This window comes from Panthera tigris, chromosome B1 (assembly GCF_018350195.1).
Source record: "Panthera tigris isolate Pti1 chromosome B1, P.tigris_Pti1_mat1.1, whole genome shotgun sequence".
In the NCBI taxonomy this organism is placed as follows: domain Eukaryota; kingdom Metazoa; phylum Chordata; class Mammalia; order Carnivora; family Felidae; genus Panthera; species Panthera tigris.
In genome coordinates, this window is record NC_056663.1 from 103477139 (window position 1) to 103503654 (window position 26516).

General features: G+C 36.2%; 1 long non-coding RNA gene across 2 annotated transcripts; it reads right to left on the minus strand.

Annotated features, from left to right (window-relative positions):
• Nucleotides 1-328: 328 nt before the first annotated feature.
• LOC122237968 lies at nt 329-25732 on the minus strand. Of its 2 annotated transcripts, none has more exons than XR_006216809.1 (5): nt 25561-25732; nt 9930-10046; nt 9061-9161; nt 5598-5643; nt 329-409 (listed from the first exon to the last, which is right to left on the minus strand). It is a non-coding gene; the product is annotated as an uncharacterized LOC122237968 (long non-coding RNA). The 2 variants fall into 2 exon arrangements; XR_006216808.1 differs by lacking the exon at nt 25561-25732 and adding an exon at nt 10984-11375.
• Between the last annotated feature and the right edge of the window lie 784 nt (nt 25733-26516).

Below are 26516 nucleotides of genomic sequence, written 5' to 3' on the forward strand. Positions count from 1 at the left end.
TGTCATTTTCAAGAGTTTTATTGCTCTTCACTACTTCCTGGAAAATACGATGAGTAGAAAGAACGAATGAACTAACTTGGTAAAGTAACTTGGGGTTTTAGAGCTGAGACCTGGTGCATATTTGTCAATGAACAGTGTGTTGACCTTGGGAATGTCATTTAATCTCTTTATATTTAGACTTGATGCTAATATATTTTCAATTATTCCTCTCATTTAACTAAGCCATTGCTTATATGGAATGCTAGAGGGAAAAAAAATCAAACCAACGATGATTCCTAAGCACAGAGTATGTAAAACACTGTTTACATGTTAAGCAGAGTTACCTACCCATCACACAGGGAAGTCAAGTTGCCCAGGTGTCCCACAAGATGGCTTCATCATACAGTCTTGAAAATGGATGCCTAGTGATCTAGGAGCAAAACAAAATAGGCACACACCTGTGACTTCTTCAGTACCCAAAAATGCTTGGGAGCAATTTCAACTTAGAAGTACTATAGATAAATTGCCTCAAGAACAAACAATTTCGCATCTTAGAAGAAGGTCAAAGCAATGCATGTATAACTGTGGATGAATATTGAAGCTTTCAAATTAAAGAAACTTTCAAGGCATTATCTTCAGCCTCTTGTTTCCCCCTTACTTTCCCTTAAAGAGGCTTATAACTTTGGTATTTGGAGCCATGCAGTGCTTTTATTTCCATGAGTTGAAGAGGGCACCAGTCCTAGAATATATTCCAGGTAGACAAGGAAAGCAGGGGAGAAGTGAAAAGAACCAATTGTAAAGTTGCCATACCAGTTCTGTGACTTCTAATGCAGCCTTATAATTTCAATTTGCTACTCTGAATCCAGATCAAATTATAAGTTGAAAAGGGGGTCCCTTGTTTACGCATTCTGAGAGAAAACAAAACTTAGGTCACCAGAGAACAATGAGTCTTTACTCTTGATGTATCTTCTGGTAAGCAACATAGATTTATTGAGAACCCACTAGATGCCTAGTGCTGTGCTTGGCCCTTGTAGGGAAAGATAAAGATAGGTTAGGTTTCTTCCCTCAAACTTTCATTTAATTCAAGAGAAACAGTGACAATACATCACACAGACCCTGCCTGGCAAACACAGTGCAGCTCAGTGGGCCAGCAGCATTGGGTCACCTGAGGTTTATCAGAAATATGGACCCTCGGGCCTTACCCCAGCACTACTGAGTCAGAAACTGTGTTTTACTAAGATCCTCAAGTGATTCATATGCACGTGAAAGTGTGAGAAGTGCTGACAAAGCCCAACACTGAATGTGCATGTTCATGGAAGACAAGGAATCATTTAAATGAAATATGCCTACAAAGTTGGAGATATACTAGACGAGCTTAGCAAAGAGGCTGCTGTTCATTTTTAGTGCTATCAGGGTACAAAACAGAGACATTATTTTATTTAGTTCGCTATTTGTAGACCACTAACAGGTAAAAGTGACTTCATTAAAGGGAAGAAAAATCTATTGCTGAAACATGTTTACATTAGTTTACAAGGCTAAAGATAGCATCTGGAGGTCATTCAACTCTAGAAAACGATTTTGTGATTTAGTGATTAAGATTCTTGTCTCCTTATCTTTTTTCTGGAATTAGCATATCTCTAGGATATATCACCAAAAATAGACCTATCAGCTAATGAAGGATTTTACTCTCAGGACATTACAGTTTGTACATAAGAAAACAAAAAGTATCAGGCTTGTCATTTAAGTACATCATATGTAACATAATACCAAAGCTTTTTCATATTTAAAGATTATTTGAAATCAAAAACAGCCAATTTTTGTATTCACTAAAGACAAAATCAATTTTGAAGTGATGACTGATATGAGTATAAAATGCACAACACTTGCTTTGTATCACTGGACTAGGAGGGGAACACCTAAGAATTTTTAATGATTACTAGATTGCTCTTCACAGTACTGATTACACTTTGTACTATATTGTGCAATTAGGTAGGTGTATAATTATTACACATTACCATCATTTTACTATTCTTATACATTCATTCTTTATTCTTTTAGATTCCTTAAAAAATCAATGACATTCCTTGAAGCTAAAATAGATTTCATTTACATTAATGAAGACTGTGATTAGTTCATGGGAAATAATTCTATGCAAGTTCCTGTGTTGAATTACTCTTTACAATTTTTTCACATGACTCTCTACTCTTTGTTTGATATCAGTATTTGTGGAGTGAAATGTAGTTCAAAAGAAGTAAGGTGTTCTTGCTTTCTTCTTTTCTGGCTCCTTTTACTTGCAGGATTAATCATATCAACTACTAAATTCGATTTATCAAAATCACATTTGGTCACTGAAGAACTATATTTTCTCTTTTGTGGACTTCAAATCCTAATAGTGATGATATCTTACCATTAGCTATGAGAAATATAGCCATCATCCTAAAAGAAATTAAAAATATATTCTACTCCCAGTATATTTGTATTAATGGGGATATAAATTTGTAAGACCACTGCAAAGACATTTGCTTGCATCCAAAGTATTTGTCTTGCTTACCGTAATGCTGTGGAATTCATGTTCAGAGAGCCTTCAAAGATAAGTATATAAATGGCCCACGCATTCTTAGACTAGAGGGGGTTGTGCTGTTGTTCTATTTGCTTGTTTTTGTTTTTGAATGAGTTAACTATCACTACCTCTAAAGTGTGAGGTGGGTTGAAAATACAAATACTTTAGAGAAGAAATATAAATATATAGACATATGTATAGGTAGAAATATGAGATACATTTGTATTTCTATAAATGTCTATATTTATGTAAAATGTATAAATGTATATTAAAATGTCAAACTGTAATACTTTCAGTCCTAGAATATAAAAGTTTAGGTATGTCATGTACCTTAGTTAGAAACAAAGATACTTCTTCTCAAAGTAACAAATTTATTGTAAAAATGCAATTTGGATTTCATGCTTATCATGAATGTTTCACAAATTGAGACATATAAAAATTATTTTTAGTAGAGTGAGTGTTTTCTATTTTCTCAAGTAGACTCCCAGTATTTATTTCATAATCATATCCTCATAGGTATAGTTACCTTAATTACAAAAAAAGACACTATTTTAACATTTTGCTATACACATAAATCACCATCTCATCTTTTCCATATGAGGTAAGTTGACTTGTGGGACAGTCTCATATAGATTCATGGAGATGTTGGTAACCAATATAATGAAAGCTTAAATAGGGGCGCCTGGGTGGCTCAGTCATTTAAGCGTCCGACTCTTGATTTCAGCTCAGGTCATGATCTTACGGTTATGGGATGGAGCCCCATGAGCTTTGCGTGAGGTGTGGAGCCTGCTTAAGATTCTCTCTCTTCCTCTCCTTCTGCCCCTCTCCCCAACTCATGCTCTCTCTCCTCTCTCTCTCTAAAAAAAAAAAAAAAAAGAAAAAGAAAAAAAGAAAAAAAATAGAAAAATAAAACTTAAATATAGTTCAGTGGGTTTTTTTGAGTCTCACACCAGAAATTAATAAATCAGACAATATCAATTTTTATGAGAATGGCATAAAATAAAAAATCACAAAAGAAAGACAAATACTAGTCCAACAACCCATAGTGAAGCCAGGATCAGGATAAGAAGAATATTCTTCGAGTTACAGGTTTTATACTAAAGTTTCTCTGTTCATTTTCTTGATGTTTATTTAGGAATCACAGCCAGGGTTTTTTCATACACAATTTCTTTGTAAGTGGAAATCTGAATCTTCCAGGAAAGTTACATATTCTCTAAAATGATGCCCCACTATTAGTACTTCTATAAAGATGGATAAAGAAAGTGGCATTCTTTTACGTTTTTTTTTGTTGTTGTTGTTAATTTATTTTTTTCTATCTTTTGAGAGAGACAGAGCACAAGTATGGGAGAGGCAGAGACAGAGGGTGGGGACCAGAGGATCCGAAGCAGGCTCTGCACTGACAGCAGACAGCCCCATGTGGGGCTCAAACTAAAAAACAGAGATCATGGCCTGAGACCAAGTCAGATGCTGAACTGACTGAATCACCCAGGCGCCCTAAAAGTTCCATTCTGAAGACATAATGAATAACTATTTGGAGCCACAAGACTGTATAATTTGCTTCACAGAAATCAGGATAAATTATCTGCAAAACTATCATTATATAACTGACAGAATTTTGCTAGTATTTCTGTTCCTTTGGTTAAACGTCTTGTTTATGTGAGAACTCATCCACATGTGTGAGAAAAAACTGTACGATGCTACTTTGTCCTACAATGCAGTGTATGAAAGGGCCTTTTTTGGAATACAAATTAAATGGTATTTTCTTCACAATTCAGTTAATTTCATAACATATTATATACAAAGTACCTACTATGTGAGAAGTGCAAGACCCTGTGTTAGCCCCTACAAGGGATTGGAACATAACAAGATAAATGTGACATGAATCAACAAGATTTCAATCTCATAAAGAAAACAGAACAAGTACATTAGTTACTCAATCATAATCTCCCCTAAAAAGTGTCATGGGAATGATTTAAACAAGGAGTAGACACACAGAGGACAGAGATCATTTCTTAATAGAGGAGACAGAGGGAAAATACATTTGATCCCATGATCTCTATAGCAGTTACAATGTTTTCATTGTAACTACATATTCAGGAACACATTTAAAAAATTGTTAGGAGCTTGAGGAGCCTGGGTAGCTCAGTAGGTTGGTTGGGTGTCCAACTTTGGCTCAGGTCATGATCTCGCGGTTCATGAGTTCAAGCCCCATGTTGGGCTCTGTGCTTAGAGCTCAGAACCTGGAGCCTGATTCAGATTCTGTGTCTCCCTCTCTCTCTCCCCTCCCCTGTTCATACTCTGTCCCTCTCCCTCTTTCTCCCTCTCAAAAATTAAACATGAAAAAAAAATTTTTTTAATTGTTACAAGCTTAGTTTCATAGTTTTTGGTCAATGGCATCATAGCTCATTGGCATTTGCTGGAATATCAAAAATTCCCACATGCTCTCCCTCAGCAGTCCTGCACTTATTATCATCCTCATTCCTATTCCCAGGCCTCTTTCATACCCCTGCCATGGCATGGTAGACTCGGGCCATCCCAGCCCTCTCTGCTTAGACACACTGAGCTGCCTCCTAGGATTCCCAGTAGGAAGTGGGAAAGTCCTTTTCCAACTTCTCCCTCTACTCTTTGGAGTCCTCTAAATTTTTCTGCAGCTATTGTCACCCTTTTCTTTAGGGTACACTACCTTGAGGTGGAGAGATTTCATGGCAAAGATCCTCAGTAGTGTGCACAAATATATAGCATATTGAAAAATGGTTAAGATTTTGCTATGCTGAGATGACAGAATGAAGCACTCCCTACCTATTGCAAATAGATAAGTTTGGAGGCCAGCCAGTATCAACAGCGACCTCAAAATGATGGGCTAGGGATGGGGGGTAGAGGGATGTGTACTTTGTCCAGTGTGTCTGGGCGTAAGGACAAGTAACAGCAGATGACTCAGTCATTATCCCAACCATAGTGAAGTCATGAACGACATGGTAGAACAGCCATTCCCTCATTCCTTCATCCATGAACCCAGTATATCTATCTTGTATCTTGTTTTTATTTTGTATCCAAATACCTGTGTCTTTGAGGTCAAGCCTGATTCATCTCTGAATCCTCAGCACCTAGTTGAAATGATGAGGACATACAATGAATTAATGATATACATTGATGATATATAATGTTGCTTATATACTATTTAATTTTGTCCACCTCATCAACCAATTATGCCAGGAAGTTTTCACCATGATTTAAGTGCAGAACAAGTAATAAACACTGACATCATTGATCTGGTGCCTTAAAAAGTATAAAAACCTGATTATACTATTAAATCTTTGTGAATCAGTCACCAGTAGTATTTAAATATATAACACTTTTGTTAGAGTTAACAGTGAATAGGTTCTTGAAAGATTTATTATAATATAGTGTTTCATTTAAAAAAATTTTTTTTAATGTTTATTCATTTTTGAGAGAGAGAAAAACAGAGCGCAGGCAGAGGAGATGCAGAGAGAAAGGGACACACAGAATCCAAAGCAGGCTCCAGGCTCTGAGCTGTCAGCACAGAGCCCAATACAGGGCTCGAACTCATGGACCATGAGATCAAGATCATGACCTGAGCTAAAGTCTGACGCTTTACCAACTGAGCCACCTAGGTGCCCCATAATAGAGTTCCTTATACACATATAGGAGCACCCAAGAATTAATTTTTAAAAAGAACCTACCATTGATGAGTTCATATACTCACCTATTATGATTTCCCACTATTTACAAGAAAATGTCTGAATTACTAGTGAAGCATTTAAAGATCACTGATACATAACATGACCTCAACTCTCCCACTACTCTTGTACAAACATATTTTCTGACCAAATCAAAATACTTTATACATTGCACTTTCCATCCCTGTGGAATGGGCTCTCCTCTGTTCTCTCCTCCCTTTTACTGAAACTGAAATGAACCCTATTCTTCAAATACCCAGCATACAGCCCATCTCCATCAGGAAGATTTTGCTGATTATGCCTCTTGCAAACCCTAAAAAGCACTTGTTCTTATTAATGATTATTTGGTATTCAGTAAATTCATGTGTGTGTGTACATGTGTGCATGTGTGGTTTGTGTATTTAAATGCAAATATCTTCTCTCCCCAGTCAGGCTGCAAATTGCTATATGACAAAGTGTATTTTGCTAATTTTTAAACATCCATATCACCCAACAGGTCTTTTTTATTAAGTCATTGGTTATTATGATCATAGTTTTAAGTGTATCTTAGGAAAAATATCAGAAATCCAATGGATATTTTCTTCAATAGAGAATTCAAAAAACAAAAAATAAAAACAATTAAGTAATCACTCTGAACTTTATCTCAAGTCCCCTGTTTCTTCGTTCTGATCTCCTTAATTTATTTTTAATTTCTGAATTTGGTTTGGTGAATTTTTAGGAAATCATTATAAATACATCTGTGCAGAATCGTAAAATTACACAGCTTGACTTATAAGTTTCTGTAAAGTTTTACCTACTGGCCCTTTTGTCTATAAGTCTTTCCTTCCATCCCTGTCCTTTAAGACTCAATTCAAAATGTTTCGTTTCTCAGAAACCAACTCTAAAGATATCTCCATACCATCTTACTGAAAAAAAGTCATCCCTACTCCTACTTCTATTTCACTGCTACATTTGCACATATCTCAATTCTTGAATATATAGGACACTTTCCTATAATTTTCACTTTACAGATTTAACTTCCTTTACTAGATTTTAAAATCTGTGATGTCAAGGATTATCTCTTTTTTATCTTTGTCTCTTTAACTTCTAGCACATTGCCCCTTTGTTTTGCAAGTGAATGAATCAGTGCATAAATCTTAAGTAAGGCAAGCACAAAATTATGTGTTTTTTATTTGGTATACAAAGAAATCAAGGCTATGATAAGAAAGTGAGCAGGTTAAAAAAATCAGTGACAAAATGGCAATCAGGACCCTCACCTCTGGACACAGTCCAGCAAGTTACCACCATCCCCTACTCAGGGCTGTCTTCACAGCAAAGCAGTCACAGGAATGTAAAGGCAATTTCATGTAACTACCAGAAAGGAGTTATTCAGTAACAAGTGGTTTCCCAGGGTTAAAATCCATCCCATACACATGTAATTTTTCTTTATCCAATTTCAACAATAAAGATGATTGTGTTTATTGAATCCTTAACATATGCTAAGCATAGTTCTAAGCATTTACATCATTTCATACCTTTTCTTTAATTATCACAACATTTCATTTGTTACATATTTGTATGCCCATCTTATGCATGTGGAAAATGAAACATGTAAATTCAGTAACCTACTCAATCAAAACTGGGGTACGTAAAAAAAATAAAATAAGTTATATTATATGTTCTTAAAATTAAGCCTAATGTTATTATTTAGATTGTCAACAGACTATTTTAAAAATTAGAGCTGTCAGGGCACCTGGGTGGCTCAGTCGATAAGGTGTCCGACTTCAGCTCAGGTCATGATCTCGCGGTCTGTGAGCTGGAGTCCTACGTCAGGCTCTGTGCTGACAGCTGGGAGTCTGGAGCCTGCTTCAGAATCTGTGTCTCCCTCTCTCTCTGCCTCTCCCCCATTCATGCTCTGTGTCTGTCTCTCTCAAAAATAAAATAAAACATTAAATTTTTTTTTAATTTATGAAAATTAGAGCTGTCATGGCCTAATATTTCTTCTTTACATACCTAGTGCTCATTTGCACATTTGGCCAGAGAGCACTATTAAATGACAAGGACAAAGAGTCTCTATTCTTAATTCCTTACCTTAAGCACATAAAACCTCTGAGCCTCTCTATCACTGAAATGGGAAAAATAAATTATGAGAAAAAAAAAAGCAGACAGGAAGGATTTCATGAGCTACAAAAGATCATACAAATGTAAATGGTATTCTTAGACCCGGTTTTCACCACACAGCTCTGTAGTAAGCAAGGGCTTCATTGTGCACATTGTACAGACAAGGAAAATAGATTCCATACGGCTAAGGAACCCTTTAGGGACACAGAATGCATCAAGGGAATGCAAGAGGTTGGATCCCAATGACCTGTGTCTCCTTCCAGCCCCTTCTATTGCACCAAGCCACCTTTCTAGTGGTTTTGCATATGAACGTGATTCAACCCTCATCTTTGAATTAGAAAGAAAGGCTGAAATGTTGTGATTTAACTTATTGATCTAAATTTTGGATGCATAACTGAGTAAAAATAAGAGACTGCACTATCAACTTGTGAATGTTGTTTATCCATTAAACAAAGGCACCCCAACTGCACCTGTGCAAGTCTTCACATGCCACCGTGATGATCAATTTCAGACCTCTCTACCAAGTGGGAATGGATTTGAAGCTTCATGTTAATTTAATCGTTTCCTTCTCTACTGAGACTATCAACAAGGCCACTAGTTGGCATCCTTTTGATTTAGTATTTAAAATAGCTCTTGATAATAGCAAAAGATCCTCTCATCATTTTTACAGGGGTTTTGATGATTTCTGTTCCAACTCCAGTCATTTACACATTTTGTACCTACCACAGAGCAGCAAACCACCTGGACAGCCTGATTTGATAGATGGGAAAACATAAGTATATGCCTCTGACATATCCTTGGGCTGCTGTGTTTGGGTTTCTCTTCTGGAAAATAAAAACAAGGATATTATGTGCAATTAGATTAACCAAATAAACATGCTTTTGTTTTTCACTCTCACACACGCAAATATAACACTTTAAAATTTTTCACTTAACAAATCAATAAGAAACAAAAGAATATGTTTGCTAAATATGTTTGCTTTGTCACATTCCTTGAGAATCCTGGATTTCTATGTCCTTTTTGGTGTATCATGTGGTATCAGTTTTTCTTACTCTAATTAGGATTTAATTTCAATTGCTCAGTTTCTGTAGAGTTTGAGTTCCATCACACAATATTAATAAAAATTAAAGATGATAATAGCAGTGAGATGATAATGCATTCAATTTCCCTATCTACTGGTGAAGTAATCAAAACATTGCATCTCAGGGGCTGGAGGTGGGTCCTAGATTCCATTCTCTGCTCTTCACTAACTGCAGGGCCATTCTGGCCAAGTCTTAGGAATTCATTGGATCTAAGTTGTTCAGCTTTACATGAGAGGACAGGTTGACATCTTAGACCCCTTCCACTTTTAAATCTGCTCTGAGCTTAGGAAATATTTAAGGATATACTATACAAATAAAAATGGTAGAGAATACAAAACTATTTCACTGTTTTCAGAGAGCTAATGATTAAAATAATGTAGAGTAAGTGTAAGAAGCTAAGGATGGAGACGTTAGGAGTGAAAACTTTAGACTTTGTATTAAGCTGTTAGGGCTGCCAAAACAAAATACCGCAGACTGGATGGCTTGAACAACAGAAATTTATTTGCTTACAGTTCCCGAGGCTAGCAGTGCAAGATCAGAGTGACATCAGGGTTGGTTTCTAATGAGACCTCTCTTGTTGGCTTGTAGACAGCTGTCTTTCCGTTGTGTTTTCATATGGCCTTTCTTCTGTGTGCACAAAGAGAGTGAGCGAGCTCAGGTGTCTCCTCCTCTTCTTATAAGGACACCAGTCCTATGGGTTTAGCCCCCCCCCCTTATGAACCCATTTAACTTTAACTATTACCTCATGGAAGGCCCCATCTCCAAATACCATCACATTGAGGATTAGGGCTTCAACATTTGAATTTGGTGGGGGCCTCTTAACTCAGCCATAATTGCTCTCTTTCAATTCTACCATATATAGCTGAATGACCAGGAACAACTTATTCAACCTCTGATTCTCATTTTCCTCATGGAGAAAATAATCATTCTTTCCTCAAAAAGACATTGTGAGAATTGAATAGAGTAAAAGACCGTAATGTGTGATGTTAACTACAAAATGCTAAAGGAAAAACCATTCAAAATGATTATAAAAATAAAATGATTAGTGCTGGAAAAATTAAGTGCATTTGGAATTGAAAACTGTTAGCATAATTTATGGACCAGAGTTGTCAAAAGAAAGGCATTGTGTCTAAAATAAGAAATAGAATCTTAGCGATGAGTATTGATATTTGAATCACAAAGGCCTGAATTTAAATCCCATTCTTGATTTATTTACCATGTGAATTTGGACAAGTTTTGAAACCTTTTTAAGCCACAGCTTTCTCACCTTTAAAATGAAAATAATATTGCTTCTATCAGGCTGTCATAAAAGTGATAATACTACAGCTTAATAAGTTATTAGTAAATTAACAAATATCATCATTTAAAAGACCTTAAAGGATATGCGAAAAAATGGAAAAGCTGTGTCAACAGGAATGGGCAAGTATGTTTAGGAAATGAAACAGACAGGGGGTATTAACAGAAACAAATGATACGTTTGAAAAGATGAGATGGAGTTAGGGTAATAGAGCTTCTTGCATAATAAACCACTGCAAAACCTCAGTGGCTTGAAACAATTACTTACTCTCACTGGGTTGGGTGAGTGTTGGCTGATCTGGAGTGGGCACAGGTAGGTAGCTCTACTTCAAGCTGCAGATCTGGCAGGGTGGGGCTCTGCTCTGTGCTGGGTTCACATATGCTCCATATTTCTCATCTTCCCTGGATCAGCAGTCTAGGTGGACGATGTGCCTCTCATGGGAGTGGCAGAAACGCAATTAGGCAAACCCAGTAACCTAAGTGCGTTCCATGCTTCTATTTGCATTGTGTCTGCCATGATTCTATTGTCAAAGTAAGTCACATGTCCAAGTCAAACATCAAGGGGTCGCAAGTACTCTCTGCCCAGCATGAGGTCAAAACAAGTCTAGGGTGAGATCAGAGCAAAGTCAAGGGAGGAGGTGTGAATACTTCTGAACAAGAATCTAATATACCACGGTAACAAAAACAAGGTTTTATCTGGAAGGCAAATGGAAAAATTCTAGGTTTTTTGAGCAGAAGAAATGTATGGCATCCATGTGTTTCAGAGAAAAATAAGGTCCACTACAGAGACTGAAAAAAGGGAATCGGGGAGACTGGTTAAAAGGTTAACACTGCAGCCATCTGGGAAGTGATAGTCTGAACTAAATGGGGGTAACATGACAATCAAATTTCAAAGAAGGGACAGACACCAAAATCACATCAAAGTAAGAAACCATGAGACTTAAACATTCTTCAGATATAGGAGAAGAAGTGAATGTCGGAAGAGTGGCAGAATAGCTAACAATTGCTGCACAAACAATGACCCCAACACTCTGTGACATGCAATAACAATATTTACAATCTGAGATCATTTTTGTAAGCTGGGAATTCTGGAACAATTTAGCTTGGTGGTGCTGGCTCAGGGTCTCTCATGTGCTTGCGTCAGACAGATGTCAGCGAGGACTACCATCTAAAGGCTGACTACCATCTAAAAGCTGGAAGATCTCCTTCCAAGCTACACACAAGCAATCCACTTCCAAGATCCACACACACACACACGGCTGGCACATTGTTGCTGGCTGTGACTAAAAGCCCTCAGTTGCCCTCCACATGGACTGTGGAGACTGTCCTTACAATATGCTTGCTTTTCCCTGCATGAGTGACCTAAGAGGGAGCAAAGTGGAAGCAGCCAAGTCATTTATGACCTAGCCTTAGAAGTTACACATGGCACTTCTGACACATTCTATTCATTAGAGGCAATTATTAAGTTCAGAACACACTCTTTTGAAGAGAAGAGTGTCAAAGGATTTTGGACATAGGATGATAAAAACACCACAGGAAAACAATCTATAGCATTTAGTTTTAGACTTACCAAGTCTGTGATATGTACAACCAATGGAAATATCAAACGGACAGTGTAGCTACTGAAACAGAAATTTGGGTCAAAATGATCATTTTTGGAGTTACCTACATAGTTACAGCAGGTGAAAATTCTTTTATCAAATAGATTTTTGGTTTTCTTCCTTTGAAGCTGAGAAGAAGTAGTAAGATAGGTAATAGGAGGTGACTCAGGAAATTGTTCAGCGCTCTGGACAAAGCAATCGAAATATTGGTAACACAGCACTACCTATGTTCAAGACAATTTTATGAAGTATAAATCATTCTTGGACAACTACAAAAGAATATTCAGGAAAAATATTCCGTGTTACATAGAAAAAGCGAATTAATGACAAAATCACAGGGCAAAACTACATGCATCATAGTTAAAGTGGTGTGGGTTTGAAAAAAGGATATTTTAGACTACACAATACAGTGTAGTTGTGTGTTAAATATATCACAAGTCAAACTGTAAAGAAGAAATCCTGCTCAGCCTGACATCTGCTATCCTAGCATTCACACTCACAAAATGTTTTCAAATATGAATTAGTGGGTAAAAGCAGTAGTACAAAAACATGTCTTTCTTTTTATCGTCGCTTCTTTAGAGCTTTGCAATACACTAACTCGACTAGAGTATAAATATATAAGGTAAGACTTTCTGCTAAAATTTCCTTCAGGAAGACCAAAGGACTGTCAGACAAAAATAAAAAATAAGAAATTCTTTCTCCAAATGAAACTTCAGCAAAACTATGAACAGGCTCTGTTTGATTCCATTTCAAAGATTAGGACTGACAGACATTAAGATGTCAGCCAGGTAGAAAATGACGTCACCTTATAAAATCCCCTCCACATCCATGGCCTGGCTTTCAAACAACTATATGTTCTTAGGTGGGATTCTCAGTAGCTTAAAAACAAACAAACAAACAAACAAAACACCTTTAATATTTTTTCTCCAGGCAAAAGGGTTCTAAGTATTTTGCTTCAGGGTTTTGGTTCCCTTTGGTTCTTTAAACTGAAGGAACAGAGCACTGGCCCCAAATCCATAAACACGGAAGACAAGCTTTAGCTTCAAGGTTCTAAAGAAGCTGCCTTTCCACAAAGTGGCCTTGTGATGTCTGTCTGTCTGGGTTCTGTGCAGGTTCAATCGCTTCATTGAAAACATAATAAAACTATGGAGAATGGAACTTGGTGACCCTGTTTCACAGTTTTCCAAAGCACAAGAAAAGAATCGAGGGCATTGAAAAGTGAGTCCAAACTTTTATGGGTTTTCTTTCCCCCAGACCTCAGACAACAGCATTGTCATGAAGCAGCAGTATTCCTAAAAGGGGTCTGTGCATTGATATGCAAATGTGGTCTACAAACATCCCATTGGGCTGCAGAATCCCTGTGTCTAGCACTGTCACACAAATAGTTTTTGAATCTGAACAGTTTATTCAGGACCATAAATATGTGTTTCACCCTGTGAACAAATTCTGTTTGCTTACAGAGTTCGCAAGCAGTGAAATACAAGGTAGACTATAAAACAGCCCCGTTTGATAGGATGCGCCTGAGCAAAGATACTTTTAAATGGACCAGATTTTTATTTACTGCCCAAGATTGTCGTGCAAATGTATCATACCCCAGATTGTAAGGGCTTCTTTTTTTAAATATTATTTTACGGTAGGTGCTCTGTCTTGAAATAACTGGCTTTCTTTTAAAAATAGAAGTTGAAAAACAATTTGAGTTTGCATTGTTACCACATTTTTAGCAACATCATAAAAACCTTGCTGTCACGTCTTAATAGGTCAGTGACAGTGGAAGGAAGAAAAATAATTTTTAAGACATTTTTAAGATGGTAAGATATGTAACAGGGGTAGAATTTACTCCCAGAAACAATATAAATTAACTTTGAAAACAGTTTGAAAAAACATTCCAACCACCAGAATTCTATCTAGCCCACAAAATTTGTACAGATTCTACCCACATTTCCCAATGCTACTTCTAGCCTCTCCTAAGCATCCCACTTCTTTCTGTAACCACTCCACCTCTAGGTAACTACTTACATGTAGCAGACCCACTGAATTCTCAAATTTTCCACACTACCATTGAACACACAGAGAATAGTGTAAGGCAGAGTACAGAAAAGTTCATTTTCTATGAGCTCCATCCTGATTCTTTAAAACACTGAACTCATGATTGTATGTCTATTTTCATAAGAAATCAAAGCCGAAAAACATTCACAGAGAAGACTAAGATTCCAAGTAAAATATAAAGCATATATGCCTATATGGATGAGTCTGACAGAGAACATAACATCAAAATAGAGAATGAGTTGCTTTAAAACACCTATCACCAGTAAATTCTTTTCCTGATGACTATGAAATAACTAAAGACAACTAACGTCTGTAACCACATGTTGCACACTGATGACTATATCGACTCACCTATTTTGACTAAATTTTCAGTATATGGTTGTATGGTTCTTTGTCCTACACTGAGGTCCTCATTCTTGATCTTCCTTCTCTCTGTTCTTTATTTACTCAAGATGATGACACCAGACAGAAGTGGGAAATGTCTGAGTCACTGAGTCAGTCACAGAGTCAAGGTGAGGAAAAGAGTGATCTCTCAGAAACGTTAGGGAAGTCACCCTCAACTACACTTTTGAGAACAGAGAAATCTATTTCTTTCTTTGAACACCATTCTTAAATTGTTGAATTTTAAAACTAACAAATTTGTATCATCTCCACTCATATTTTTTACTTTCTATTTCATTGAAAGCATGCTATATTAAAGATCAATATAGAAGCAAATGAATGTTTATGTGCTTCCCCCAATCATTAATTTGACCTAATTGAATAAAGAATAGTTATTATAATATGTTAATATAATATGCTATCACATACTCATAATATATTAGGGAATCATGTTTTATTTTATAAGAGTTGTTGATTTTAATCCACCTAATAAAACCCATTCAATTTGAACAATTGAATATCAGAAATGATGAGTCTGTTATAATTAAAAGAAATATAAAATTAGTATCTTAGTCTAGTTTCACATAATAAAAGAGAAAGGCAGTAGGGGATTTAAAAAATAAAATTACAACAAAATTATATAACATTTCAAGAAATTGTGAGTAAACATTTGTTCATTTCAGAGGTTAAAGAAAAGGAAAACTGTGGATCTCCCATTGGGAAAAGGAACGTAGCAATATTCAGGAAGGAGGATGTTTTAATTAGGAATCAAAGCTTTCAATGCCAAGAAGACTTTGAACATTAATTTTCTTGGGTTAAATTTTGGAAGTACCGGTGCATCTTTGCTTTCCTTCTCTAGTTTTCACCAGTACCTAGTGTGCCTCTCCCTTTCATAGTTGTAAACAATTGGTGAGCTGCTGAAGTGTAACCAAAATAAGGGACAACTCACGAAAAGGAGAAATTAAATACTCTTCATTGCTTTTGTGATTATTTTCATAAATTTTGCAAACAAGATATAGCCAAAAGCATCTTAGAAAACGCCCTGACCCTGGTGGGGCCTTTTCTGCAGAAATAATCAACAGTTTCCATTTGTTTCTTTCTATCTAGTCTTTTTTTCTCCAAGAGTAACTGCCATGAATTACAAGCTGAAAACTTGGAGAAACTTTTTCAAAAGATAAACACTTCCTCAACTATTTCATTTCGTATTTCACTGTATAGGTCTGAATATTTGTGTAACAGTCTCTTGGATTTTTATGACATCTGCTTAGTTTTAAATGTGTGCATAATCTGATGCCATTGTTTTTCCTCAGCCGAGACTTTTCTTTGAGGCACTGGTGCCATCTGCTGGACACAAGTAAAATTAAAAACTTGTGACCATTGTCCCCAGTGTGAAAAGTCCAACCAGTGTGTAGTAACTCTTATTCCTTAAAATTTAACCTTTGTAAAAACACTGATTATTGTTGCCATTGTACCAAGAAAAATAGTTTCATCTCTGTGTTTCAATGGAACATACCAAGAAATAAAATGAAAAGCTGTTTTGGAATATTTGCCACAGCAAATATAGCTTAAAAGTACATTCAATATTAAATAGAACATGCACCGAGTATACTGGGAACACATGATGAAGAGGGCTCAGGAACCTGCCATCAAAATACTAATAGTCTCTTGGGCCACCTGGGTGGCTCAGTTGCTAGGCGTCCCACTTGGACTCAGGTCATGATCTCGCAGTTCTTGAGTTCGAGCCCCACGTGGGGTTCTGTGCTGACAGCTCAGAGCCTGGAGCCTGCTTTAGATTCTGTGTCTCCTTCTCTCTCTGTCCCTCCCCTGCTCATACTCTGTCTCTCTCTCTCAAAATAAATAAACATTAAAAATATACTAGTAGTCTCATGGGTTGATAGGTCAAAAGAAAGAAATATAATGAAATAAATGCTGCAATAGAATAATTCCATCATTCAAACATGTAACAATTGATGTAAAAATATACTCACTCTTAGAATAACAAAGAAAATAATAGTTCTGGGATTTTAGATAATTGCCTACTTTTGCAGCTAAGAAAACTAAAACTGAAATATTAATATTTTATTCAAACCAGAACCCAGATCAACTCGTGCTCTTTCCATGGCTTCCCCTTTCCTCACAATGATTTCTTTATGAAAATATCCAAAAGAGGATGTAGTGTATGTAAATGTGCATGGGTGTGTGTGCGTGTGTGTGTGTGTGTGTGTGTGTGATGGAATATTACACAGCCATAAAAAGAAGGAAATCCTGCCATCTGCAACAATGTGGATAGAATTTGAGGGTATTATCCTAAGAGAAATAAGTCAGATAAAGAAAGACAAATAACAGATGACATCTTTTATATGTGAAATTTAAAAAACAAAAACCAGGGGCACCTGGGTGGCGCAGTCGGTTAAGCGTCCGACTTCAGCCAGGTCACGATCTCGCGGTCCGTGAGTTCGAGCCCCGCGTCAGGCTCTGGGCTGATGGCTCGGAGCCTGGAGCCTGTTTCCGATTCTGTGTCTCCCTCTCTCTCTGCCCCTCCCCCGTTCATGCTTTGTCTCTCTCTGTCCCAAAAATAAATAAAAAACGTTGAAAAAAAAAATAAAAATAAAAAAATAAAAAAAAATAAAAAACAAAAACCAGAGTTTATAGATACAGAGAAACTTCTAATTATAAAATTAAAATAAATAAGTTCTAGAATATAATACACAGTGTAGTGACTGGAGTTAATAATACTATAGTATATATTTGAAAGTTGCTAAAAGAGTAGATCTTAAAGGCTGTCATCCAAAGAAAAAAAATTGTAACTATATAAGGTGATGGATGTCAACAAGACTTATTGTGGTGACCATTTCACAATATATACATATGTTAAATCATTATGTTGTACACCTGTCACAAACATAATGTTATATGTCAATTATATCTCAGTTAACAACAGTAATATCCAAAACATAAAAAGCAATGGAAAGAGTATTTCAAAATCTTCTCGCATTTTTTAGTCATACTGTTTTTTTGTTGACTGGTTTAATGTACGTCTTTTTCCACTAGATTATAAGATTGCATACCAGAGCTCAGCAGAATGCCTGGCATATACACAATAGGTTTGTGATAAATGAATGAATTCATTCATTCTAGACTTGTTTTCAGCCTCTTAGCCTAGTGAGAAGGGAAGTATTAAGCTGGCAGGTTGCTGAAGGAAAGAGATGGTTGATGCCTATCAGTGGAACGAATACAACTCTATAGGCTAAGAAACACATTTAGAACTTGCTCTTATTTTTCTCAGGTATCCATTGAAATTCCTATGGATACGTTAGCTATATTTAAATTAATATCAAAGGATTAACACTGCCAAAAGACTTGATCAAACTAAAAGATATTCCATACTTTTCTCTCTTTAAAACAAATACATATTAATTTGGATAAGAAAAGACATTGAAAGAGCACCTGGGTGACTCAGTAGGTTAAGCATCTGACTCTTGATTTCCTCTCAGGTCATAATCTCGTGGGCATGGTATTGAGCCCCACATCAGGCTCAGAGTGGAGTACAGAGCCTACTTGGTATTCTCTCTCTCTCTCTCTCTCTCTCTCTCTCTCTGCCTCTCCCTCATGTGTTCTCTCTCTCTCTCCCTCTCTCTCTCTGCCTCTCCCCCATGTGTACTCTCTCTCTCTCTCTTTCAAAATAAATAAATAAACTTTAAAAAAAGACATTGAAAACCAGGAATAGAGAAAAAAGCATTTTCCTCATCACAAAGGTAACTATTTCCTGTGGTAGGCACTATTGTAATTGCAAACCAGCATCAATTTATTTAATCCTCAAAACATCTCTAAGAAATAGATATTATTATTAATTCCATTTTAGAGAAGAGCACACTGAAGCATAAGTTTAATAACTTTCCCAGGATCCTAAAGTTAGGAAGGAAAGAAAATTTGTCTGCACACACAGACAGTGGGAAAGGGCTTAAGCTCTTACTCAATATGTTAATGTTTTTTTGACGTATGCTACAAAGACTATCCAGAGGTATCTGAGACTCTTTTCAGGGAGTCTATGGAATCAAAACAATATTCACCATATCATTTGAGACTCTGACTATTATGATAAAACACAACTCTCCAAGTCCATCCTAGTTCAGGCTGAAGCTCAACTATACAAAAGTTATCAGTAGAATCGAGAAAAATAAGGTTGCAATAGTAGGTTGAATTAGATCACTGAAGGTTTTGAACACTAGGCTAAGGATGTATTTCTGCATGCTATGGAAATTCAATTAGGATTATGAATATGGAATAGTACCAAATGGAGTTTTAAAGAAGTATATTAAGTAGATTGGAGATACAAAAACTGAATGTAGAGTAGAACTGAGAAGCAAAAGATAGCTAATTGAATGGAATAAAAATTATTACAAGAAAGTGATGAATGTCCTACAAAAAATATTACAGAAGCTTGGAAAAGAGAGGAAAAGGCTAAGAAATTATTTTTAAATGTTTTAAGTATATAGAGAGTTATTATGTAGAAAAGATAACTCACTGTGTGTCATGCATGAGCCCCCTTGTGGGGAAATGGACTTAAATTTCAGTCCAATAATCTGATTAAATTATAAAGTGAATTATTGATCAATGGGGATGATTACATATTGGAATATACCATAAACAGAAGGTCAACAACATCTCTCCCTGGAAAAATTGTACATGTTATGCTTCATATGATCAATGACTAGAGAAGGTGTCTATTGAGAGGCAGTAAAATGAAAAGTGTGCTGAATCACAGCTCAGAAGTCCTGGCCTAATTATGCCATCTGTTAAGCTCCTCACCAATAAGATAGATACATTCTAAGTGTCTTTGTTTTCATATCCCATATGTTTTTTATAAGGACCATCTTATACATAAAGGCATATAGTAAGTATAAAATATAGCTCAACAATAGATGCTTATGTCAATGCTGATAATGACAGTGACAACTCAACGCCCACCCTTTCCTATGCTTTTATGAAAATCTAGTATTTCTTCTTCTTCTACTCATATATTTTACTCCAGAGTCTGGGAAAATAGTGGTGAGTGAGTAAACAGACAAGACCTCAAACTAACAGAAACACAAGTTTTTAATAAAAATACTTAAGTTTACACTGGGAATCTATTTGTTCCCAGATCTATTTGCACTAACAAATATAAGTGAAAAGTTATATGGAGTCCATGTTAGATGATATTGTCTTGATTTGGGGGGATGATTTTGTAAAAAGTTTAACAAAAGAAGATAATTCCAAAATGGTAGAAGTTACAGAAGTTTGCAATTTGTTGATGGGTATGTTCCAAAAGGTACAGTATGTAGCCTGAATTTTAGCCAGCCAAAAATCACAAAAGAATTCATTAAAAATAAACAAAATCAAATAAAGTTGGTAATTTAATCAAGTTTTGTGGTTTATTTTCTTAAAATTGACTCAAATATGTTAAAAGATAATCTCCTTTGAGAGGATTTCCTAGATTTGCATTCTATCCTATAATGAAAACAGGTAAGGACATTGTATACACAGACATAAACAAAAATGCTGTTTTTACATAAATACATATGCTGTATATACATATCTTTGAATGGAGGGATTTATTTAGGTGAAATATGTTATAGGATTTTGAAAAATGCCTTTAAAATTTTTCTTTCCCATAATGAAATACAGTAGAAAAAGGGTCATTTTACAAGAGTGTTTTATTGTTACCATCTTTCATCATATTTGAAGAGAAACAAGTTAATCTTATGGCAATTCCAAGCTCTGATAAGCAGTACTATTTGGGTTCTCATGGCAGATTTAGCAATAAATAATAATACTGCCACTATTTGACAGAACAAGCAGATCAACTGACAGTAAGATCAATAAAAAGCTATTAAAGCCTTTCCCCAAATACACACATTCACAGAGCTATTTCACAAAGGCATATAAACTTAAGTCATTTGAGATTGATACCCTAACAACCACTTAGCAAAATAGGAAGGAGAAACTAGGGACTTAAGTTGGTGACTTTGTGACCTCAGTGCAATGGCAGGTATATTTCATATTACAAATACCAAAAAGGAAATTCATTCATTTCCTACAGGTGTCAAAGACAGGAAGATAAAGTCACATATTTAACTCTCACTGTGATGTTAAAAATATTTTAATAGCCACAGTCAATATTTTATACCAGCAGACATTGCAAAAATTATCTAAGCCTTGTTTGTGTTTGAGAAAGTATCTTCAGCTATACTTACTTGAAAGGTCTTCATGCTAAAAATAAAGCTAATTTTTCAAATCTCTAAAACCTCAAAGTTTTTCTTTGAAAAATCAGCATTTACTGAAATTATTTTCTTCTACACTTTCACCTCCTCAAACATGTTTCTATTATACATAAAGAATTAACATATCAAAATAAAATTTTCCAAACTGAGAATTTTAAAAGTTAAAATTCATTTCATTGAAGACAGGAAATACACAGTTTGAAAGTGATATTTGAAATCTTCAACAAAAACTTAGTCATTTCTGACCTTCATTGAAAAAATGAAATAAAATACACTGGAATATTCATTTAATAGGGAATTTACCATTTAATGACAGAAGAGAAACTGTCCAAAACAGATGAAACAATCAACCATAATTGTGAACAGCTGCACACCTTCAGAAAATAAGTAAAAATTCTTACAGAAAAAGCAAAAAGAAGTATTTGTTCTTATTAAAGCCAAATGATTTCCCATGAGGGATAAAGCTCATAATAATCGGTCAAAACTTTATTGGCCAAGAGAAAACTCAACGAATTAAGAAAAGAAAATGCATATGACAAGGGGAGAAAATTCAATAAAGCAGAGCTTAAATTTAATCTTTTAGATGAAAAGGGGCTTCTTATGCCCAATGTTTAAAGTGGCACATATGTCAAAGGTCTGAGAGGACCACCAAGTCATATGGATTATCAGATCACCAAGAAAGTGGGAGCATTAATCTGTGATGGCTGAGGGATAAAGTATCTAAATGTATCCTCTGTGGACCAAATGTCATCACCATGTGATCAAAATCATGGAATGTTCCTTGCATCAAGTCACTATATGTTTCCAATAATTTCTCTACAAGAGAGATCTATAATTTATCCTGTTGAACTTAGAAGACTCTCTCTGGACCAGCAGACTTAAAAATTTACTATGCCTTCTTTTGTTAACACCATAGGATCATGCATGTTCAAAAATGGAATCCAGTAGAAAGGACACTAAAGATGACACCTGATTCAAGTTCAGCCTTTCTTCCTCTATTTCATCCTCCATTCAGATGTTGAAGGAGAATTCCAGGGGACAGTTCATGCCAAGTAAGTATGAACATCCAGAAGAATACTCATCATTGAGAGATGCCCCTGGCTTAACACATCTTCCATTAACATAAAAAATGCCTCTACACTAAGCACTGAAATATTTCCTCTCTCCCACATCCTGGAAGCATCCAGCCCTCTACTGAGCCTACTTCTGAAGATCCTGAACCACAGCAAAATTCCTTTCTAACAAAACTTTTCTAAAGAAAATTTGCACTTTCTCTTTTAGCTTCATTTCTGTTGAGTGATTACACTACTACTCGAATGAAAGCTTGATAGAAGTATGATTCGGGTAATACTTTACAAATGTAGAACATTTAAGTGTGATTCCTGAGAGTAATTTGCTTCCATTTTAAATTTACTTTGTCTTTTTAAACCATCTTGAAATTTTCCCCTTTTCGTTTTATTGCTGTTAGTTAAGTGAATATGCAATTGTTTATACTGAAGCTTGGTAGGATAGAATTCTTTTTTAAAAAAAATTAATGTTTATTTATTTTTGAAACAGAGAGAGACAGAGCATGAACAGGGGCGTGGGGGGGGAGGAGTCAGAGAGAGAGGGAGACACAAAATCTGAAGCAGACTCCAGGCTCCGAGCTGTCAGCGCAGAGCCTGATGCAGGGCTCAAACTCATGAACGGTGAGATCATGACCTGAGCCACAGTCAGAAGCTCAATCCACTGAGCCACCCAGGCGCCCAAGTAGGATATAATTCTTAAGACATTTTTTTACAAACATAGATTATTTAAATGTGACTTATGAATAAATTGTTTACATTTTATTCCTTGTAGACAGTGTAAATGTAGCTTTTTGTTTTTAGTTTTTAACAAGTCCCCCATAACATGAACTATAGCAAGAATTTTACACGAGTAATTCATCAAATGGAGATATGTGAGACTCAAGGGTCATGTCTGTACTCCAAGGGCTGGGTTTACTGTAAGATAAAATATAGTAGCTTGATATCTACATGAGTAAATTTTAATTTATTTTTAAAAGTAAGTATTACTTGGTTTCTACCATTGTATCTAATTCTCTGTTATGTCCTGTGAATTATTATATATGGGCAGTTTATGTCCTTAGAGAGTTAACAATAAAAAGTAACCTCTTTAGGGATGCCTGGGTGACTCAGTCCATTGAGTGTCTGTCTGGCTCTTGATTTCGGTTCAGGTCATGACCTCACAGTTCATGAGATGGAGCCTGCCGTGGAATTCTCTCTCCCTCTCTCTCTGCCCCTCCCCTTTTTGCATGCTCGCTCTCTCTCTCTCTCTCTCTCTAGCTCTAGCTCTCAAAATAAATAAATAACCATTTTTTTTAAAAAGTAACCACTTCAAATTTTCTAGTTAAAATTAAAGTTTAAACTTTTACATCACTATCTTTAAGATCATATATCCAGCTTCCACTTTTCTATACTGAATGGCATCATTTTTTTTTTTTTTCTGACTAAACATCCCTTGTAGGCCAGGACCATCCTGTAGTACAGTATCTCTGAACACAGTAGACCTATAAGCATTGTAAATAGATTGATAATATGGTACAACCTAGCAAACATTTACACATTTATTTTGTGTAAGATTAGTGCTAAGTACTTAATGATAACTAATTTAATCTTTATAATATTTCTTCTGAAGTTGGTACTATTGCTACCCCTTTTTAATGTTTGTCTTTATTTTTGAGACAGAGAGAGACAGACCATGGGCAGGGGAGGGGCAGAGAGAGAGGGAGACACAGAACAGAAGCAGGCTCCAAGTTCTGAGCTGTCAGCACACAGCCCGACACGGGGCTCGAACTTGTCAACTGTGAGATCATGACCGGGGCCGAAGTCAGAAGCTCAACCGAGCCACCCAGGCCCCCCGCTACCCCTTTTTAAATATGGGAAACTGAGTCACGGCAAGGCTAAGTAACTTATCCAAGACACACAGCTCTCAGATGGCACTGCTGGAATTCAAACCCAAATGACCTGGGTCTTGAGCCCACTTCAAACCACGCTATGCTGCTTACATGAAGAGCAGTAGCATCCAGCAATTGAAGCTCGAATCAGCAACTGCTGTTGTGTCATCACCATTAAAATTCTTATATGTTCCCAGTCTTGGGGCATCTGGGTGGCTCAGTCAGTTGAGCGTCTGACTTCGGCTCAGGTCACGATCTCGCGGTCCGTGGGTTCAAGCCCCGTGTTGGGCTCTGTGCTGACAGCTCAGAGCCTGGAGCCCGTTTCAGATTCTGTGTTTCCCTCTCTCTCTGCCCCTCCCCTGTTCATGCTCTGTCTCTCTCTGTCTCAAAAATAAATAAACATTTAAAAAAAATTTTTTTTAATTCTAATATGTTCCCAGTCTTAATTCTTTTGATCCACATAATTTCTTTGACTCTCTGAGGCTCTAATATTTGGCTAATTACTTACACATTTGACATAGAAACTTGTCAGGAATAGCAATCTGATATTTGAGAAATAATGAAATAAAATGTTCTAGCTAGGGGCTCTTGAGTGGGCTCAGTCAGTTAAGCGACAGACTCTTGGTCTGTGTTCAGGTCATAATCTCAGTTTGTGAGATTGAGCCCTGAGTCAGGCTCTGCACTGACAGTGAGGAGTCTGCTTGGGACTCTCTCCCTCCCTCTGCCCTCCCCCCGCTCATACACACATGCTCGCTCACTCTCTCTGCCAAAATAAATAAATAAACCTTTAAAAATAAATTAATTAATTAATTTAAAAAATGTCCTATCTAATGTGGATGAGTTCATTTATATAATGTCCTTCGCTCTGAAAGAAATATCCCCTTTTCTGCCATGATCTTTAGAGGTATGATCAAATCGTTTGCCTTTCTAATAAAATAATTCCTCAGAAGTACTTTCTGACTTTCCAGAAATGAACTAAATGGGGTCTCTGAGAAAGCGAGAAATTATCCTGAAAGAAAAAGAATATACAACATTTTGAAACAATAGTGTATAGTAAATCTAAAGAATCTTGGCACTTTCCCCACCATAAAATGCTAAGGTTATCACTGAGAAATTACCAAATGCTTTTATCCCTCAAAGGGATAAGACCATCCACCTGGAGGGGCCCCTGGGTGGCTCAGTCAGTTAAGTGTCCAACTTCAGCTCAGGTCATGATCTTGTGATCTGTGAGTTCAAGCCCTGCATTGGGCTCTGTGCTGACAGCTCAGAGCCTGGAGCCTGCTCTGGATTCTGTGTCTCTCTCTCTCTCTCTCTGCCCCTCCCCTGTTTGCACTCTGTCTTCTCTGTCTCTCAAGGATAATAAACATTAAAAAACAAAAACAAAAAACTCCACCTGGAACTGAGCAGAAGGCTCAGGCTTCTACAGAGACTTATTCAATATTCGTGACTGTAAGAAACCCAACCAGTGTCTGGGTCATGGTTCACAGGACGAAGGAAGGGCTCCTGCCTTTCCCCTTGGCGCTGAGGCTCCCACGTATCTCCAATATATGACAAATGACTTGTTAGTCCATAAGTTCACATAGCTTTAGCAACTGTTATATAATTCTGTCAGCACTTACAGTTAGATTTTAACCAAGGTGACCAGGAAGGCTCCAGCCTGGAGGTCAGACAGAGATCCTGTTTCTGGCTAGAATCCGGAAGAGAATAGAAATTTTCTCATCCGCTGTTCAAGTATCCAATGGGGCCAGAAGCTGAATCAATCATTGGTCTCTTTTGGAAATATAGTTGAATCAGCCCCTATTCCCAGGGGAAAAAAAAGGTTTATTAGCAAATAGCCGTATAACATAGTGATTCCGTTAAAGATTAAAAACAGTGTCCATAATAACTGTATGGAATTAAAAAGATATACATGTTGATTTTTGTTTAAAAGTAACCCCAATTAAAACAAAGTCAGAAGTCAAAGAGTAAGAGGGTTTCACTACTATAATTACTAACCTTGAAGTTAGAATAAACACATTTAGTCAAGAAACTGAAAATACAATAAAATGTAGATGCTGAAGACATCTTCCAATGAGATAACTTAGAAGCTAGAAAACAAAACTTTTCTTTTTTCTTCCTGTTTATTAATCAGAAAAGACCTTTTAATATCACAAATGTGGGGGGAGGGAATAAAGCCGGGAGACACAAGAGGCTACCTTATCAAATCATTTATGAGCCTTTAGACTAAAGATAAATCTTGACTGATATATAGACAGATAGATAGATGATCTATTCTAAGGGGAAGGGCAGAAGTGGCTAATAAATAATGAATAATAAATAAATAATGAAACTTAAAACTTATGTCTAATAAACGCTTACTCTAGATCTGTGAGCTAGTAACTCTTATAGAACATATATATATATACATATATATACACACACATACATATTTATGTATATATATAGTATACACATATAAATTACATTATTATATATATTCTACATATATATGTGTGTGTGTATATATATATATATATATAAATGTGTGTATGTGTGTGTGTGTATATATATATATATATAATATATATTATTATAT